Genomic DNA, 20,116 nt, shown 5'->3' with positions numbered 1-20,116 from the left:
GAAAGGTAGAACACTTGACTGGGTGGCCGACCATAACTGCCTAGTGAACATCACTAATATCTCACCCCAAGCCTGGACCGACCACCATTTGGTATCATTCATGCTCTCCACCGACAGACCCCCACCCCCGCCCACCATCAAGGCCCCACCCACTCTCACTAGAAACAAGAAGAACATGACAGTAGAAAGACTTATCCCTGACCTCCTCCCCATTCTCAACTCACTTCCTGATAACCTGGACCCTGAGTCCTTAGTTGAAGAATATAACAAGATTATGGCCACCTCACTGGACCGCATCGCCCCCTTAAACTGAGATCCAGTAAACCGAAAACGCACCTCAACAAATGGTACTCACCATTCCTCAAAAAACTAAGACAGCAAAAAAGAAACTGCGAGGCCATCTGGAAAAAATCCCCTTCAGTCTCTAATAAACTAAAACTCTCCAAACTAGCCGCACTCTACAAAAAAGAAATCTACCTGGCCAAACGAGCCTCCTTTGACTCTCGTATATCCCAAGCGAAATCTAACATGAAAGAACTTTTCTCCATCCTCAAAGAAATAGAAACCCCCATAGCACCCCTTGACACGTGCACCAAAGATAAAAACTGGTGCTCAGAAATTCAAAGTGCCCTAGCCAACAAGATTGCGACTCTTCAAAGTAAAATCACTAGCAAAAGAGCATCCCTGAATGACACCCTCAACTCAATAATTCCGGACAAACCCACACCCACTGACCTAGCCCGCTTCCAATTCACCAAAGTCAACATACTGGAAGTCGAAAAAATTATCCTGTCCTTGAAACCGTCTAACTGCCAGGGAGATCTATGCCCTGCACAGCTCATTAAAGATGCTGCCCGCGACCTCTCCCCTTTCATTACAAAATTGATCAATGCCTCCTTTGCCACTGGCTCCATCCCTACTAACCTAAAACAATCCTGGGTACTACCTCTACTGAAAAAACCTACACTCGACCCAGCCACACCCACAAACTACCGACCCATAACTACTGTTCCCTTTCTACTAAAAATTCTGGACAAGGTTGCCTATGTACAAATACAGAAGCACTTGGAAGAACACAACCTCTTAGGCTCTAGACAATCTGGATTCCGTCCCCAACACGGGACTGAAACCGCCCTTATTGACTTGAAAGCGCAGATCGATTCGCTCAGAGACAACGGACAAGCCGCCCTACTCCTCCTCCTCGACCTATCTGCAGCCTTCGATCTGGTCGATCACTCCGTCCTTTGCTCACACCTCCACTCCTCGGCTCATTTCTCCAGCGAGGCCATCACCTGGATCACATCCTTCCTTAACGGCAGGGCTATGAGGGTCTTCTCTCCCACAGCGGCAGCAGACCCTATACCCATCACCTGTGGTGTTCCTCAGGGCTCTTGTGTCTCCCCCACATTATATAACATATTTACCAAGCCCCTTTTCGATGATTTGGATCATCTTGGTATCACCTACACTAACTATGCAGATGATACTCAGATCCTCCTTCCGCTTTCGGGAGATTATGGAACGGATTTGGCCTTGTTAAATAGGGTGTACATCATCATCCAGGCATGGATGGCTACTCATGGACTATGCCTGAATGATGATAAAACAGAACTCATCATCTTAGGCACCACAATCAGTATAAAGAAACTTGGCCCGGCTTATAAATCCTTCATGATTGACGGGAACAACATCAAAGTCGGACTGGAGGTCAAAACATTGGGATTCTATCTAGACTCCAATTTTTCCCTCAAAAGACAAGTGAGCTCCCTTGCATCCTCCACGGCTTACACGTGCAAATTAATCCGTGCAGCCAAACCTTTCCTGTCCGACACTAGTTGTCTGACACTCGCCAGAGCCCTCATACTGTCTCGCCTTGACTATTGTAACGCCCTCTACCTAGGATCCACCAAGGCCATCACCAATAAACTGCAAACCCTTCAGAACAACGCTCTCAGAGCAGCTCTGGGCATCTCCAGAAGAGAACACATTACAGGATTCAGCCAACAGAACAATTGGCTCCCCACCAGAGATAAAATTCTCTTAAAAACGGCATCCCTCACCCACAAGTCTCTCAACAACGCAGCCCCAACCTACCTGATCAACAGGTTCCACAAACTATCCTCCTCAAGACCCATCAGAACCGCATACAAAGATTGCTTATCTGTCCCCCACTACAAACGGGCCACTATAGGAGGCAACAGCTTCCCGGTAAAAGCTGCCAAGTTCTGGAACTCCCTGCCTCCAAACCTCAGAGCAGACTTGCCTTATCAGAACTTCCGTTCCAAGTTAATCTCCTGGCTGAAACTGGAGACCCACTAAAACCAGGTAGTGTCCAGCGCTACACGCACACATCGTAACCACGTGTGCCTCTTGCTTATCTGTATATTACATTACGGCCTGCTGGCCTACTGTTGATTTGTATATATTGTATATAACATTTGTGCACCTATATTTGTATTATGTATTTTCCTCGTGTAGTGTAACCAAGCTTCGAAAATTCTTGTAAAGTCTGCGCCCTGATACCCCCGGGTACGCTCGCGCATTATAAATAATAAAACAAACAAACAAACAAACATAAACTATATCAGAATCTCAATCAACTAAGATCCATGGTTGCTCCTTAAAAACAACAAACAAAAAAGGTAAAGTTAAAAACAATGAAAGAAATAGAACATCTTTAAAGAAAAAAAAACTGTCAAGCGATAATGTATGGAAAAAAGTCTAAATCTGTCACATTGAATTGCTGTATTGCTGATGCAACCATAACTTCATGCATCACCGATGTAGATCCATCTATTAAGACAACTACACTGGTTGGTACAAGTAGTAAAGATAAACCAACTTCTATCTACAAAAGACCTAATTATGTCGGAGAACACATTGTGACAATTTATGAACCGTCCACGCATGCAACGACAGTTATTAAAGACAAAAAGAACAGAACTACTAAGCATTCCGATATCAGATTGTTTCTAGCGAGCCCCTTCCAAAAAAACACTGTTGAATCACCCGAGAATTGGCAAACAGTGGGTAAAATGAAAACCAAAAAGAAAAAAAAATCTAAGAACGATATTGGGATTAATGATGCAATACTAGTATATATATATATCAGCAATATTTGAAAGTTCTAATTTGTCTAAAGCTGAGATGGCAATGAAAACTATAGATAAGCAAAAAGTCGCCAGTAAGACGTCTGCAATAAAAATTGTGAGTTTTCATGAAAAGACAGTATCAATCTTAGAACCCAACTCCAACGTGGTTAATAAGGTGTCCTCTAATCACATTCCTCCTCATCAGATCGAAGTACTTGGTCTCATGGACGCCTCAACTATTTTAAAGAGACAACACACCCTTGAATTGTGTACAAAGATAGTCCCACTGAGAATGATTACTTCTAAAGATTTTAAAATTGTTGATCAAGTGGTGTCATCCAATAAAATCACTACTAACCTATGGTGTGTTGATGTGGCAAATCATGGATATATATTAAGCCACGATGGTATGTTTGAATTGCTAAGATATTCTTGTAAACAAAACACCATGTGTAGACATAAGAACCCTGTCAGTCCATCGTCAAGTGTAGTAATCAGATCTAAGTTGCCTGAAGTGGATACTGGACCCAACATCGTGGTCCTAAACCTTTAAAAGAAAATAGTATATTAAACATGAAAACTAGTGATGGTAAAAGAGAAACTATCCCGGTCAGCTCTAATCTTGCTGGCTATTGGCAATGGTTGCCAGTAGCCTTCAAGTCTCATTTTGGAAATCAATCCTGACGATAGTGAAATCTTACAATCCTGGGACACGAGGGGGCATGCTCATTACACAATAATGATGGACTGCTGGCGAACATAGACAGGTTTCCCATAGTGGAGTTACAGGAAACCTGGCTTACCACGGCTTGTGATATTGATGGTCGTAGTGGTATCAGGTAATAATATCGCCATATATATGGTCGCCGTAAATAATATTGCCGCGAAAATGTCGTGGCGATATTATTTGGGTGACCATATTTATGGGGACAGGGGAAAAAAATGTTTTTAAAAAAAAAAAGAAAAAAAAAGTTTGGGGGTTGCGAGGTGTCCCCCACATGTTCCATGTAATAATGTGGCGACATTATTACATGGAACCGTCGTAGTACGGTTCAAACCAAGGCTGATAAACGACCTAAAGGAAGTCCTAAAGGCAGACTTCTGGTGACAATTAAACATCCATGGACAGGAAGAGGCACCCATTGGTCGACTTGAATGCTTCTTACTACAGCTGTAAACCGCAATCTTCCATATGCAGCTAACCTTATGATCGTAAATATATACAATCCTCCTAACGGCACATTTAACCAGGCAAACATTGCTATGGTAGATACAATTCTAATTGAAAATGAACCTAGTGTTCCCATTATTATAGTTAGCAATCTGAATGAGAGAATTATTTAATACAATGATTTAACGCCAAAAAGTCAGAATTCAGATCCTATTACCGCTGTTTTTTTAAATAGAATTGGGACGACGTGGGTCACCCTCTTTAATAAATACCAACTAATTGTTCTCAATGGTAATACTGCTGGTGATTATAATAGAAGTGCTCTAGAGTAAGTGGAGCCAGCCTGAGCACTTTAGACTATATGATTGTGAATAAAAGTGCTCACCCTTTAGTATGTGACATGACAGTGGGCAGTCGAGAAGAGAGTGATCATCTTCCCTTGTTTCGTTTGCTAACTATATGCAATGAGAAAGTCATCACTGAGTACCAGGCTAATAGTAAAATTGGTGTGAATTGTGCAGGCAATAGAATCACTTGGAACCCTTCTAAATTAGAAAAAGCGAAGCTCGTAGCAGACTCTGAATTAGTGAAATGTACAGAAAATGTGGAGATCTGCGCTGAAGATTCAGCTAGCACATTGTTATCCAAGCTTGAATGCATGATAGAGACTATTCAATCTGGTACTTTTTATAAACGTAAATATATTTATAATAGTGAAAGATGGAATTAGTCTCATGATAACAAACATACGTTTGATGCTATTATTCATGCCGCTAAAAGACAACTCAGAAAAGCAATAATAAATTAACAGTAACAAATAAATAAATAATACATATAACAGTAACAGTAGAAGCAATTGTAAATTGCTCCTACTGTTAGTGTTATAATGTTGATTGTTTTATGTATCCTGTTAAAATGTGCAGCGCTCTGGAGTAAAGCGCTGTATAAACTAAATAAATACAATACAAATACAATAAGAGAATTACAATATTTAACAAGCCCAGACGCAGCAAAAAGAATAAGATTGGCAAAATATTAATATAAATCCTGGTTTTGACACAATAGAAAATGTAAACCTTTGGGGATATGGCGGTCATTGGCACTCCAAGCAAAGAATAAAAATAGCCAAGCTATGTGGCCTACTAACAACAGCAAAATGACGACATTGGCCCTCATTACGACCCTGGCGGAAAGTGACTGACCGGACCGCCACAGCGTAAATAGCGTTTCCGCCATTGCACGATGGAGCAAAGTGCGGCCCATTCCGACCCATCGGGCACGAGCACCACGGCATGGCGGAAGTGCAAAGTCCGCGATGGCGGAAATGACCCCAAAACGGCCCACACCGCCGCCGTACGGCGCCCTAGGTGCAATACCGCCACCCATTTTAGCGGACACCGCAGTGAGCGCCAACCGGAAAGTACGGTGACCGGAAATATACGGAAACGGAAGTAAAAACATGGGCCCGGAACGGGAAACAACACGCCGTACACCTATAAAACCACAAAATCCACACAACCACTAAAAACACTACCCTGAGACACACCCCAACCCGTCATCCACCCTAGCGAAACCAAGAAAAATGGGAAAAGTAGCGAAGAAAGCGTGCGACCGCAAGCGGCAGGTCCACTTCTCCCGTGAGGAACTCACCGTGCTAACAGAGACCCTCCAGGAGAATGCCGCCGCCGTCTTCTCCACGCAAATGACCAGGACGGCACTTGCGAACAAGAAGGCCATATGGGCTCTGGTGGCACAGCGGGTAAGTGCGGTGGGGACTGCACCCCGCAACCCACAGCAATGCAGAAAGCGATGGGACGACCTGCGGATACGCGTCCGTAGCATACTTTCTGCCAACCGCAACATTGCCACAGCCACCGGGGGAGGATCGGAATCACCCATCAAGTTGACCCCCTGGGAAGAAATCTGTGCCTCCACCATTGGAATGGAGAGTATAGAGGGAGTCGGAGGGATGGAGAAAGGAGTGCAGACATCCAAAGAATCAGGTAGGTGGCCCAAATAAAACAATGCCAAATCCACAATGTCCAATCATGTGAAGTACCATGTGTCCACATAGTGCAACAGAAACACATGGCTAGGAGAACGTCCACACACATTGGCCTGATAGCGCACTTTAAAACACACAACAAATACATAAATAATTAAAAACCCCAAAAACACCCACTACACGTGCAGCAGGCACACCCTAACTGCAAGCTGCCAAACAACTGCACCCTCACTCCACACACAAATGAAAGCACCTCCAAGGCCCCGACCCAAATCACCCTCAGGTACCACCCCAATGCATGTGATACATTGCCATTCCAATTCCCACAGACCCATTAATAACGCTCGCCCTCCTTTACTCCACCACAGGGTCCGATCCAAACGACGAGCTTCAGGACACCCCTACCAGCACACCTGCAAAGAGGGCCAAGACCAACGGCCAAAGACCCTCCACCTCAGCTGCACGCATCAAGACACGGCAGCAGCACAAATCAGGTGGCAGCACAGAGGAGGGAACATCAACAGGCACCCCAGCAGCCAGCATGCCCACAACAGCAGCACCACAGGTCCCCCCAATGGATGCCACAGAAGGCACTGCCTCTGGTGGCAGCAGCACCATAGGTGACACCCCATTAATGGCAGCATGCTCCGACACAGAAGACGGGGATGTCGAAGTCAGATCCATCCATGACCTGTCCCAATCCCCCTGTCTGTCCCATCCCGTACACCATGAGGATACCACGCAGGGGCACCCACAAGACGACGACTGGCCATCCCCCACAAGCCCTGTGGCAGGGCAACATGAGGCGAACAGCCACTCTGTGACACCACCGCAAATGGCCATGGCCCAGCAGAGGCAACAGTCCCTCGACCAGTTAATCGTGCAACAGCAGCAACTGGCCACGCTCCTCAAGGACCATGCCGATGAATGTGGGGGCACTAAGGCAGACATAGAAACATCAACTGAGACACTTAGGGCAGAAATGGAGAGAAGTACAGAGACACTAAGGGCACAAATGGAGAGTAGCACCGAGAGCCTGACAGTCCAAATGGAGAGTAGCACCGAGAGCCTGAGAGTCCAAATGGAGAGAAGCACCGAGAGCCTGAGAGTCCAAATGGAGAGAAGCACCGAGAGCCTGAGGGGGGAACTGCATGCGACGTCCAAAGACGTATGTGCCGAACTTGCCGCAGTGCGCCGTGTGCTCACTGAGCTCTCACAAACCCTTAGGGACATGCATGGACGTGAGCAGGCAGAGACATCATCCGTTGCAAGTTCCGTCCAGGGCAGCCCCCAACGTAGATCTGGGAGGAACCTGCCTCCACAGGCAGGGGTGCCCCTGATACCCGCAGAGGGGGCTTGCAATAGCGACTGCCCACTGACAATGAGCATCTTTGGACACTGGTGTTCGGGGGGGAGGTAGGAGGGTGGAGGGGGTGTGTTGGGCTCACTTGGGTGGCGGGTCGATAGGGTGTTTAACATGATATCACATATGCCATAAACAATGCACGATCAACCAATGAGATGTGTGGACAATGATCTTTGTGTACTAGGCCATCATAGGCGTACAGTCCATATTGTGCATGTACCAGACACACACAGTGCCACGAGTACCGTGTCCATGTATCAGCCACCAGGCGTGAGTGCTAGAAGCATGCATCAATGAGATGCTGACGAATGTCACGGCCCTCCTGTGCCTCGCAGACTCCTTGAGGTGCTGCCACATCCCCACCCTCATCATGACCATCTTCAGGTGCTTGCAGTTCTGCGTCAGGGGGCATGGGCACATTTCTACGTATGCACATGTTGTGTAGCATGACACATGCCATCACCATCTTTGCAACCTTCTCATGGCGGTACAGGAGTGCCCCGCCAGACCTGCTGAGGCAGCGGAAACGAGTCTTCAGTAGGCCGAATGCCTGTTCAATGACTACACGGGTACGTGAGTGGGCATGGTTGTAGTCCTCCTCATGCTGGTCCCGTGGGTTCCGGACTGGTGTGAGGAGCCATCTCTTCAGTGGATATCCAGCATCACCTGTATGTGGACGATAAACGAATTATGTGGAATGCCATTGCTACGTACGCACACCCCTCCCCCTTCCTGCCAGGTCATTGCCGCATCACATACCCCACATCATCATGCATGAAATGAGACTCACCGAGTAGCCAGGATCTGTACCCTGCGTGTCGCTCCATGTAGCGTGGTATTGTAGAGTTCCTCAAGACCATAGAATCATGGGTTGATCCAGGGAATCGGGCACAACAATGTGTAATGATCCTGTTGGAGTCACACACCATTTGTACATTCAGAGAATGAAATTGTTTTCGGTTGCGGTACTGGGCCTCCATGGCATGTGGGACGACCAATTCCACATGGGTGCAGTCGATGGCACCAAGGCAACCCGGTATGCCGGCAAGTGCATGGAATCCCACTTTTGTGTTGGTAATTTCCTGCTCCGAGCGTGGTAGAGAGATGTAGTCGTCTGCGTGCTGCAGGAGGGCATCGGACACTTGCAATAGTGTCCGTGAGAACGGTGGCTGAGAAATGCCATGCAACTGTCCGACTGTGTGCTGGTAGGTGCCTGTGGCCAGGAAGTGGAGTACAGACACCACCTTCAGTAGGGGTGGGATGGCGGTTGGGCTATCTATCATGCTGACAAGGTCAGCCTGTGTCATGTCCACAATGGCGGCTATGGTGTCCCGGTCCAAACGGTAGAGGGTGTGGATCTGCTCATCAGTGAGGTTGAACGGATGTGCTTGGAGGCGTGGGATTGCGGGCTGCCTGCGTGGTGGTAGTGGCTGTGCTGGCGGCCCTTGCTGGCCCTGCCTTGCCCTCCTCCTCCTCCTGCGTCTCCTCCGTGCGGCCGGTTGTAGTTGGTGTTCGTCTTCTTCTTGGAGTTGGAGTACTTGCAGTGCTATCAGGTCCCCCAGGGCCAACATCGCGAGTCCTGCCGGTAGCATTTCGGAGTGGGTGTGGTTGTGGGAGGAGACTGGGTGTGCAATTTATGTGTTTTCAGGCTGTATGGCCTCCACCTGTGGTGATTCATTCCACCTGTGCAAACTGCTCTCCCCTTTGGCCGAGCACGTCCCGCACACAACGCTGCAATTCGAGGAATGGCATCTTGCTATTACAATCATGTATTTGTACCCGATGGCCGTGTAACATTGGTTGATATGTTCATTCGGCTATGGTCCCATTGTTTCACATACAATCTTTGCAGTCGCGAACAGACTTGTGAAGGGTCAGTGGAACGTAGTACTCGAGTAACGGTGGACCCTCATGCATCACTGTACCGAGTTGCAACGACGGGCGGGGCGTCCCATTTGTGAGTGAAGGCAGTTGCCATTTTCACACACAGCCGCACTAGATGGATTAATTTGTGATTTCAAGCGGCCACAGATGCCTTTTCGACGTGATGTTGCAAATGAGGAATTCGAAGGGCGGCGCTTTCGGTTATCAGCTAGCGGCGAGGAGATGCCCACAGGTCTGACTGCAAATATAACGTTCTATTGTTCAATGTCCTTGGGACAGGGGCCATGGCGAGGATGCAATGATTGATATGAATAGTTTGGGATGCGCAATAGCGAAGTGGACGGTGAGGCCGGACGTTCCCAAATACATGTTACTTCACAACACTGGAATGACGGGCTGGGGCACAGTGGATTTTGCAGGCTGCATAACGCACAGACTCAATGGAAATTTCACATGTTATGTGAGTATGGAAACAGGCGTTTTCATTACGGGATGAGGGAATGATGTATGGATGCATGGACAGATGATTTGATACAGAGTTTGCCATGTACAGGGCTTCTTGGAATCTATCCGCCTCCCCTGCGCTATGTGATGCAGGGCTGCCATAGTGGGACCATCGTCTATCTGGCCTTGTTGAGCCCTCCCTGTCTCGACGCGCCTTCAGACACTTGTGTCCATGCACGTTACCAATCCCATCTGATGGATTCTGTTTTCACAGATGCATGCACAGGTACACTCGTTTGTGATGGTGTTTACACCTCGATATAGATAGTTATGAGTCGCAAGTGGTTTTGGGTTGGTGATGATCCTTTGGAGTGGGCTAGCATGCATATGGCTGTGGATTTAGTGTGATCATTGAAGTGAGTTGTTCGAATGTAGTTCTGATGGCCATTCTGTTCTTTTTCTTTTCTTTTGGTTTACAGGTATCTCCTCCCCTTTTGCCACTGCCATCTGTATGCCACTCCTGCAGATGGCTTTTACTCCCGACACCTGCTGCTTCGTGTTAATCAGTGGAGCAGCATTACGATCTTATGGGACGATCGGCAATGGGCCACATGCCCTTACGCAGTACTAGTGGCTCGGAGCAACATTTCGGCCTTTCAGCTGGACTAGTGCCTCCCCATTGGGACGGCCCTGCGGTTCTGTGCGCTTCCATGTTGCCTTTTCGTACGTGAATGTGGCTCTGTGTACCATGAAGGAACAGGGCGTCACACAAGAAGTAGCTGGTCATTTCTTGCGGATGCAGCCCACAATGGTGAAATGTGTTTTGGAGTTCATGGCCTAATGGCTGTATGGGCTTGGTGTATTTGTTGTGCATTAAATTTCTAATCTGATATGGGCCGTGTAGCGTTCTTCTTTGCAAGTGATGTGGCATATTCCTATTTGGGGAGCGATGTATTGTGAGGAGACCTGCATTGGGTTCCAGCTTCGGAGTATAGTTGCGTGGTACTGTGCTGGGCGCGTTTGCCTACGAAGCCCAGTGAGGTCAGGGATGAGGGCTGCCAATATGACTGTTTGAATGATGTCATGCTCAGGGGCGGGGGATTAGGTTTTGTGTAACAGATGCCGGTCAGCCAGGTGGACTGGTGGAATGATGTGATTTTCGGAATATTGCTGGTCACAGGTGCCTGTGTTTGCGTGCGTTTCTTGGTGGGGGACTGTGGTCATGTCCATTGGAATGGCTTCTGTGTTCGTGCCATCTGTGCCCTGCAGCTCCCATTGGCCCCTCTTGAGATTCTTTTGTTCGTTGGCATGCATGGGTGACTTGTACATTTCACTGGTTGCATTGTGACTTCATTGCACCTACGGGGAGTTGCACTATGTGGGCAGGGAGCGGTGTACAGGCACTCAGTGGGGCCGTTTACGGTTGATTCGCGATGCCGTACTTCTCACCATGGCGGAATGGTACTTTCCGCCGTGCTTGATGGCGTTAGGTACATGTCCGCTAGGGTCGGAATTCGCGTACCCTTGCGCCATGGTGGTATTTACGGTTTGGCATGGCGCGCGCGCGCGTACTTGGTGCAGTTAGCGTTGGCGTTCACTACGGTGTCGCTAATGGCATCGTACTTTGCGGTGACGGATCATAGTCGCACCGAGCGCTATTCGATGGCGGTATTGCATTTCCGCCATCGTTTTTCGATTTCCGCAAGGGTCGTAATGAGGGCCATTGCCTGTTAATAGTGTACCTGAGACTGATTGTATAGCCCGTGTCACCAAGACTATTGGTATAACAGTGGCAATGCAGATGATGACCATCATAAGTCTTGCACATGGTAGAACACCATTACCCTTGAAGCCTTAACAAACATTATAGAGAAATTACCCAAGTCACGAGCTGCTGGCCATGACTGCACATGTAATGCATTGATGCGTTTGTCTCTGATCAAATGGGCCTGTACTTTAAATATCCTTTTTAACTGGATTGGTAGTAATGGTCTACTTCCTTGAGTCATGGCGCAAGAGCATAATTCTCCCTATTTATAAGAAGGGTGAATGGAAAGATCCAGCCAACTATAGAATGCTGGCGTTCTTAGACATCCCTTCAAAGGTATTTGCCAAGGTATTGCTTATTAAACTACATTCCTGGATTTCTACTCAGCAAATCCTCCCAATATATCAGCCTGGTTTTAGAGTTGGCTCCTTCACTGTCCATAACATTGCGAATTAAGTAACTGCAATTGAACATAAATTCAAATCCAAGCGTAGGCAACAGGTCGGAGATGGTGAAAACCATAATGTGTCAAGACAACTCCTACAGTGCATGGGTGATGTGGGGTGTGGGGGGGAGAGCTGGAAGCAGGGGGAGGAGGTAAAGGACAAAGGAGGGGCCAGAAGGGGGGAACACAAGCAAAACGGGGGACAAGAGGGAGGATGGGAGCACACACACGCATTACTGAGGAAGAGGGGGGCACAAACAAGCCTCACAGGGGACCAGACAGGGGGCACACACAAGTATCACAGAGGGGGCACACAAAAGCATCACTGGGGACCGGAAGGGGGAGGGAGGCACACACAAGCATAACGGGGACCAGAGGGGGGCACACACAAGCATAACGCGGGACACAGGGGGAACACACAAGCATCACAGGGGACAGAGGGGGCACACAAGCATCACAGGGACAGAGGGGCGAGGGGCACACAAGCATCACGGGGGACAGAGGCGGGAGGGGCACACAAGCATCACGGGGAACAGAGGGAGGAGGGGGCACACAAGCATCATGCGGGACAGAGGAGGTGAGGGGGCACACAAGCATCACGGGGGACAGAGGGAGTCACACACGCATCACAGGGGACAGAGGGGGACACACAAGCATCACAGGATGGAATCACTAACCAAAAGCTAACTGTATGGGCGCTATAAACATAATTCTATGTAGCACAGCCCAATTCCCCCCACTCCCAGTATCTCCGAATCCTTTGATGTTTAGCTAAAGGTTCCCAAAATCAAGGCGAGGTTCACAAAAGTGGGGGAAGTTGGAGAAACTCATCCAGCACCTCTCCATTAAAACATAAGAGTTTTGTGCTGCCATGGAACGTTTGACACTTGTGGCCTTAGGGTGTGTGGTGGGACCCCGCAGGTTAGGAGAGGGGCAAGCATGCAGGGAATTAGCTCTAGCAAAGGGGTCTGCAACCTTAGTCTCTACAGATGTTTTTGACTTCATCTCTCATCAACTCAGAGGGATCTTGGGAATTAAAGTCCAAAACATCTGGAGAGGTGCAGGTCTCAGATCTCTGGCTAGTGCATTACCCCTCCCAATGTACGTGGGAGCTAGTTTATGTGCAACCATTCTGCTGGAGACATGAATGTGTGGACAGTGTTTATGGTTGCGTGGTATCCCAAGGAGGTTGAAGTGTTTAAACAAGATGTGTGTTACATGAGCGAATGGAGCTGTTGACACATAACTAATCTATGGTCTGTACAGGGGAAGTGGTGGAGACCTTGTGCAATTGAAGGAATTCGCAAGGGAGTTTCTATTATATCAAACGGGGATTGTGTACCATAACATGGGCTTTGCGTGCTTTATAAATGCCAAAATAAATTAACATGGTGTACCATAACATGGATAGTTGATTGTGGATAAGTTTCCCCACTAACAAAACACCATTTCGTACATAGCCAGGAGCCAATTGTGTACATATGTGGAGCCCTTCTGTACACTACCTAACCTATACATGTGCAGCTTTTTCCTCCTACCTGGTTTCCACTTATGTGCCTATACAACACCCAAATACATCCCCTCATCTCTAGCCTCATTCTCCCACTATTCTGATGTTCCCTCACCAGGGAGTAAGTTGACAAGTGTAAAATCAGGGACTGAAATAAAGAATGCACGAGCAGAAGCTAAAATCAGCTAGGTGTCAGCCACCAAGCAGTAGGCAGAAGCTATCACGGGAACCAGGTGCGAGGTCACAACACACCACAAATCTAACTTCCACATGAGATGCACACTACCTTTTTGCCATTATGTATTACCCATGTTCTTTACATGTGTACTAAACGTGTGCCAATTTTTCTTTATTAACATTCTCAAATACTCATGTCACATCACATAAGCGCCAGTTGGCTTGGGGAGGCAAAAGTAGCATCTGGTGAGCTAATCTGGTTCTTTTAAGCTGGAATCAGCAGCTAAATGGCTCCCACAATTTCGAACCCTGGCATTGATTTAGGTAAGGTTTATAAGCGTGCTGTACAAATAAGCTATACAACATAAGATTGTGCATGCTTAACCACCCCTAAAGTGGGAGATCCAGAGTTTAAATGTAACGCAGTTAGTCATATGGGCTGGGGATTTACAGGTCGAGGTGAACAACCACGTACAATCGAATTTGCGTTGTCATTAGATTCGAAGCTTTCAGTAACCACCATAAAGGAGCACATGGAGAACCTCTAGTGAACTAAACTGTTATCCCTGTAAACGGCATGCACAAGAAAGGATCAACACGATCTCTGTTTTGTCTCACTGATTGACTGACTCACTCACATTCTTGCTCATTCACTCACTCGCACACTTATGCATGCACTCAGATGTGCATTGATTCACTCACTCAGTTACTCACGCACGCAAGGTTTACGGATTTTGAGATCACGCATCAGAATTGACTTGTTTGCGTTGGATGTACATCAGTCACATCACACTAAACGCTTCACGTTAACCCGATATCCTACCGATGTGCAACGCGTTCACGTTAAACCCAAATTGGTCTTTCCCGATCAGCACACATAATTAAAGTAATCGCATTCCCAAGTGATAAAGTGCAGTTTTTTTCAGTTATTCATAAATACCATCTATTACCCAAACATGACACTGGTGTCTTTAGCAATCCAGCAGAATGACAGTGTGTGCCATCTTCTGACAACAGCACGGCGGAGCTCCGTTATGTAAATTGTTTATCAGTCACAGAAATTGAAGAGTAATTTGTCAAAGTCATAACAGTGCTCAGTAACCCTTTGGAGATGACAACTTAATTTATTATTAATGTATTCTCACCTTTTCAGCTCCAAACGCTGGCAAGCGGTAACTCCCTAAAATAACAGATCAGGTCCTTGAAGTTGGCAGGAGCGACAAGCGTCAGTCGAAGGATATCTTCGTGTGCCTCAGTGTGTGCCCAAGATCCACTTATCACTGCAGCCCGGAATGATCTGCTTGGCAGCTAGAATAAGGATTGGGGTTTTCTGTTGTTGTTTTCTAAAAGTAGTAGGAATATCACTTTATAGTGGTTACATGTAATTGTATATTTTTTAAAACATCTTTCTCCATAAGACTGACCTGAAGGTGGACCTAAAAATATGTTTCCCAGAAGGAAATGGGTTTTTAGAGGCTTCCGCCCAGGTTGGAGTGGCAATAGAGGATATGTGTTAGAATGCCTGGTGTATTCATGTATGAGTCTGACTCAGTCGTCTTTACACATGATATGTGGAACGTTACTACATAATTCATATTCCTCATTGGAACATTTTTCCCATGAGCCTAATGTATTTTTAAGCCTGTCTGTTCACAGTACTGACATTTAACGCATGCTTCCTAATTTTTGGAAGAAATGCACCCGTTTGAGTGAAAGTATAAGACACATTCATCGACACATCAGGGAAACATCCACCTGAACATCTACAGCTGGGGAACTGAGGTGCAGCTAAGACAACCAGGACATACACTTCGGGTCAGTGCTCACCTCATTCCATAGCATCATGCATCAACATCACATAGCATTTCTCAGAAACAACAGGTAGTCCATAATAGGACACAGGCAATGTTTCATGTAGCAAGTAAAACATTCAAATGTAAGGTACTGACTCATATGTCCAATTAATGCCATCGAATTGTAAGTGCATCCTCAATTGCCCAGGTAGTACCGGTTATTAGCACCCTTGTGAGAATGTTGGACTCCTGCTAGTCAATCAGCATCCATGGTAATACTGGCCAGGGTAATCAAGGATCCTGATGCCTGCAGAATTCTAATATTCATCATTCTGCTCGCTTCTCTCCCTAGTTTATTGCCAGCTTGCCACACACATGGCCCACGTTTCTCACCCTGTCAGTCGCGCATTGCCTTAAACCCTTGCCCTCACTCCTGCTCACTATCCCACTCCCTTTGCTGGTGTTCTCCCGGCATGAAATAAAAAGCATCCCTTGCTCAATGGTTATCTCTGAATGGCTTTCCCCATTGGCTTTTTTTTCTGCCTTCACCAAATCTCCCCATAGCACTGGCCCCACAGACGGGACCTAAATTCCCAATTGTCGCCAGCGGCTGGGCAATACATGCTTTAATTGCTCCCTCTGCCCTCCTTATGTGCCCTTGTTCACTCAGACCCATTGTTTGGGCTTCTGTGTACATTAGAGGCCTTATTGCCTGCAGCTGCTTTATAATAGTACCGGGTGGGAGTAGTGTGGCAGCCTCCCAACCAATCAGGAGGCTCTAAATGGGGATTTACCACATGGCCACAGGTGGCTATCTTCCCCTCTGGGAATCTGGTAAGTGTGCCCTCCACACTTCCTTTACCCTCGTTCCCCTCACCTCAACCCCAATTTACACATCTCCCACTCCTTCCCCACTAACCGTGTGCTTGTTTGGCCCTTCTCTGTGTGGGGATCACTCAGTTTGTGGGAGCATATCCGTCGCAGCAAAGGCCACCATGGAAAGGGAGAAAGGGCCTCATCACGAGTTGGGCGGTAGCCCTTAAATGTGGTGGTAACAGGGCTACCGCTGCATTTAAGGGTCTGCCCAATCATGAGTATGGTGTGTTTACCCCCAGCTCGCAGCTGGGGGTAAACATGTAAACATACCAGAAAAATGCCAATTTCCAGAGCAATTATCACTGGCGGTATTACTGCACGGTAATTGCTCTGAAAATTCCCCAAATGGGGAATAATGTCTACCGCCCATCCCATGATCCAGCAGTAATACCGCCAGACAGGTGGGCAGTAGCACTAATACAGTCGGGCGGTATCCCAGTCAGGATACCGCCCAACTCGTGATGAGGCCCTAAGTGTAGTTCCTTCTCCCTAATCCATGGCAGTCACCGTACATTGCATTTGTTTAAAGTTGAGAACTTGAAAAAAATACGATTGGCATCTTGGCACAACGTGCCAGGACACTCCTAGAAATTAACTCCTTTGGGCGGTACTTTACTGGGAAGGTAATGCTTCTTTTGCGGCCTGGGGCATTACCTGACCCAGTAAAGCTCCCCCCCCCCCCTTCATGGATTATTGCGTAGCTATTACTTTCTAGGGTATCGTTAGTTCCTTTATCATTTAGTACTCGGCTAGGTTTATCTATATCCTGAACAGTCATAGCCTGTCTTTTATAGTATTTTACAGGGACAAATTACCCCTGCAAGTCATAATATCCATCCACAATGGTGCCCTTAAAGTGCAGTGCCCTATTCAAAATATTGAGCCAAGATGAAGGGCAGTTGAGGACAAAGGAAGAATTGATTATGCAGAACGACCCTCTGGCTTAATTCTTCCTTTTTAAAAAGCACACGCATTTTGCAGTCCAGAATTGATTGAATATAAGCAGTTTGGCACATGTAAGAATAGCGACTGTAAAACAACACATAATATAGGCTTTTTAAGAAAAACAACCTGCTGATCATTGTAAATCTTTCTGAGTATGAGTAAGGCAGACTTACTGTGTCCGTAAACAAAAGAATCCAGCATATTCAGTGTGGGTATATTAAGTGGCCAGGCACATTTACTAATTCTGTTCTTCATGTCTTTGCCCCCAACAGTATTAACTGGAGGAGGTGAGAGGATAGCCTAGTGTCCAATAATGATTTGACTGTCTAGCCACACTGTTGATTTACATGTCTCGTGAGAGGTTTTGGAGATAAAAGGCTGTATAACAAGGATTGGCAAACGAAAAACCAGAGCAATCAGCTCAATAATTGGGGCAATCGCTGCCATGGCCACAGAACAGTGCACATATATACATCAAACAAATTTGCAATATGAAGCTCACAGAGGTAAACAGTATTTCCATCAATAAAACTTTGGTCGCAAGCCAAAGCCAGCATTAGCATGCATTCTTCCAAGTTCCAATGGACATCAACCTGACCTCTACACCAACACTCCTCCAATAATTAGGAGATAATAGGGGTCATTACAAGTATCCGGGTAAAATGGCAGTAATACCAGTCCGGTAGTGTTACTGTTACTGCTATTATCACTGTATCTTGCAGGGGCGCACGCACCACTCTACTGGTATTGTTAATACTGCCGGACCGGTATTACTGCCAACAACATGCATTTGTGAGATATGACAGCAAATAAACAGCATTATCAACGATACCGGCAGCAAATTGGCCAGTATTACCACTGCCGGTATCACTGTTGCTGGTATTACTGTAGCCGGTAATAACGGCGGTATCCATAGACATTTTCGAACTTAAAAAAACAAATTGGAGATTTGTTCGAATTTCGGCTGAATGAAAATTTCGAACAGCTGAATATTTCGAACAAATCTCCCATTCGGTGCCATTATAGTGAAAATGGGGAGCAGGGGCTGTTGGGATGTCCGCTGCACCCTTGTTCACTACAATGGTATCAGAGGTTGCAGGGGTGTCCTCTGCTCCCGAGAAGAATAAAAGGGACCCTGCAACCCACGTTCCCATCCACCTAAGTTAATGGAACCGGCGTCGGAGAGGGATGGAGGAGTCAACAGCACACAACGAGGTATGCCGCCAACAGGTAAGTAGGGTGGTGGGTGGGCATCATTATTTGACCGCGTTTCACATTTTGAATTCGGCATTGCTGCTTTCAGCAATGTCGATTTCAAATTTGCAGGACTCGATCAAATCACGAATACCCAGTACCGGCAGCAGAAAACATGTTGCAGCCAGAACGGGAAGCATGGCAGCAACCATCATTAAAAACTCAATCCATTCCAAATCCCCCATTTCCTGCTGCCATGCAGTCCCCATACTTGTGTCAGCATCATGGCACAAGAATAAAAGGCACTCCTCCCAGAATTGAGACTGCAGAAGTCCAAGTTCACAAAGGCAGAGCTGACTGCACTCTCTGATGCAGTCATGGAGAATGCAGAGGAGCTTTTTGGGAGCATACAGCGCAAGGCTTCTGCACAGAGGAAGACGGCCATATGGTTCAGGGTCGACATCATATCAAGTCCATCCCACCCCATGTATATGTGAATGCTGTAACCAAAAGCATGCACCCCACACACATGTGCCAGGGGAGGCGGGGAAACGTTGCCATGTGCATGCACTGTAGGTGAAATGTGTATGCCAAATAATGGACACATGGGAAGCACCCATATGTGCCATGAAAAGCCAAGTCACCAAGTGATGCCCCACCGCACACACGACAGCATGACAGTGTGCATATGCATGCAACGTGTGCACCCTCAGCAGGCACTATCACCATTTAGTAGAAGCACTCATTGCGCCGATATGACCCATCCCAATCATGCAAAATGAGCTTCCCTGGGATTCACACAATGTTGCATGAGTGTCATGCAATCCCGCAGACAAGTCTGCACAGGCCAGATTCCTTGCCGGTGGGAGTAAGCAGCAGAGCATGGCTACAAGGCCACCTCCGACACCACCACCCAACACCACTGTGGAAACACCATCAACTCTGGATGATGTCACAATACCGACGGTAGTGCACAGTGACCCCTCCACCAGCCAGGCATGTGGCATGGCTGTCACTGAATGCACCACTACCCTGCCACAGCCGGCAACTGTTGTGGGTCACACTGATACCATCCCAGCACTGGCTCACAGTCATTAGGGTTCAAGCACACCCTCAACGCCATCACATGCACTGCAGCCACTGGTCCATCGGGGAAGGGCCCATGTTCTTACCACTGATGATTATAAGGAGGAGGAGGAGGAACATGACATGGCCTATTCCTCACAATGCTTCAGCCCAGAGCCACCACACGGCCCACCACATATGCTTGTGTCCAACATGATGGAGGTATGTGCAATGCTGGTTGCCATAGTGCAGTGGCTAGAATCCATAGAAGCATATGGGGTCCAGCAGTTACATGAAATGCAGGCCATCCATGACTGCCTGCAGGGGTGTTCATGTAGAATGTCCCGGCGACTCAGCCACGGCACAACCGCCATGACCGGA

The sequence above is a fragment of the Ambystoma mexicanum genome, chromosome 8 (genome assembly GCF_040938575.1).
Source record: "Ambystoma mexicanum isolate Mex_15411 chromosome 8, UKY_AmexF1_1, whole genome shotgun sequence".
Classification (NCBI taxonomy): domain Eukaryota; kingdom Metazoa; phylum Chordata; class Amphibia; order Caudata; family Ambystomatidae; genus Ambystoma; species Ambystoma mexicanum.
The sequence above is the reverse complement of the archived record's forward strand: the minus strand, read 5'-3'. Positions refer to the sequence as shown.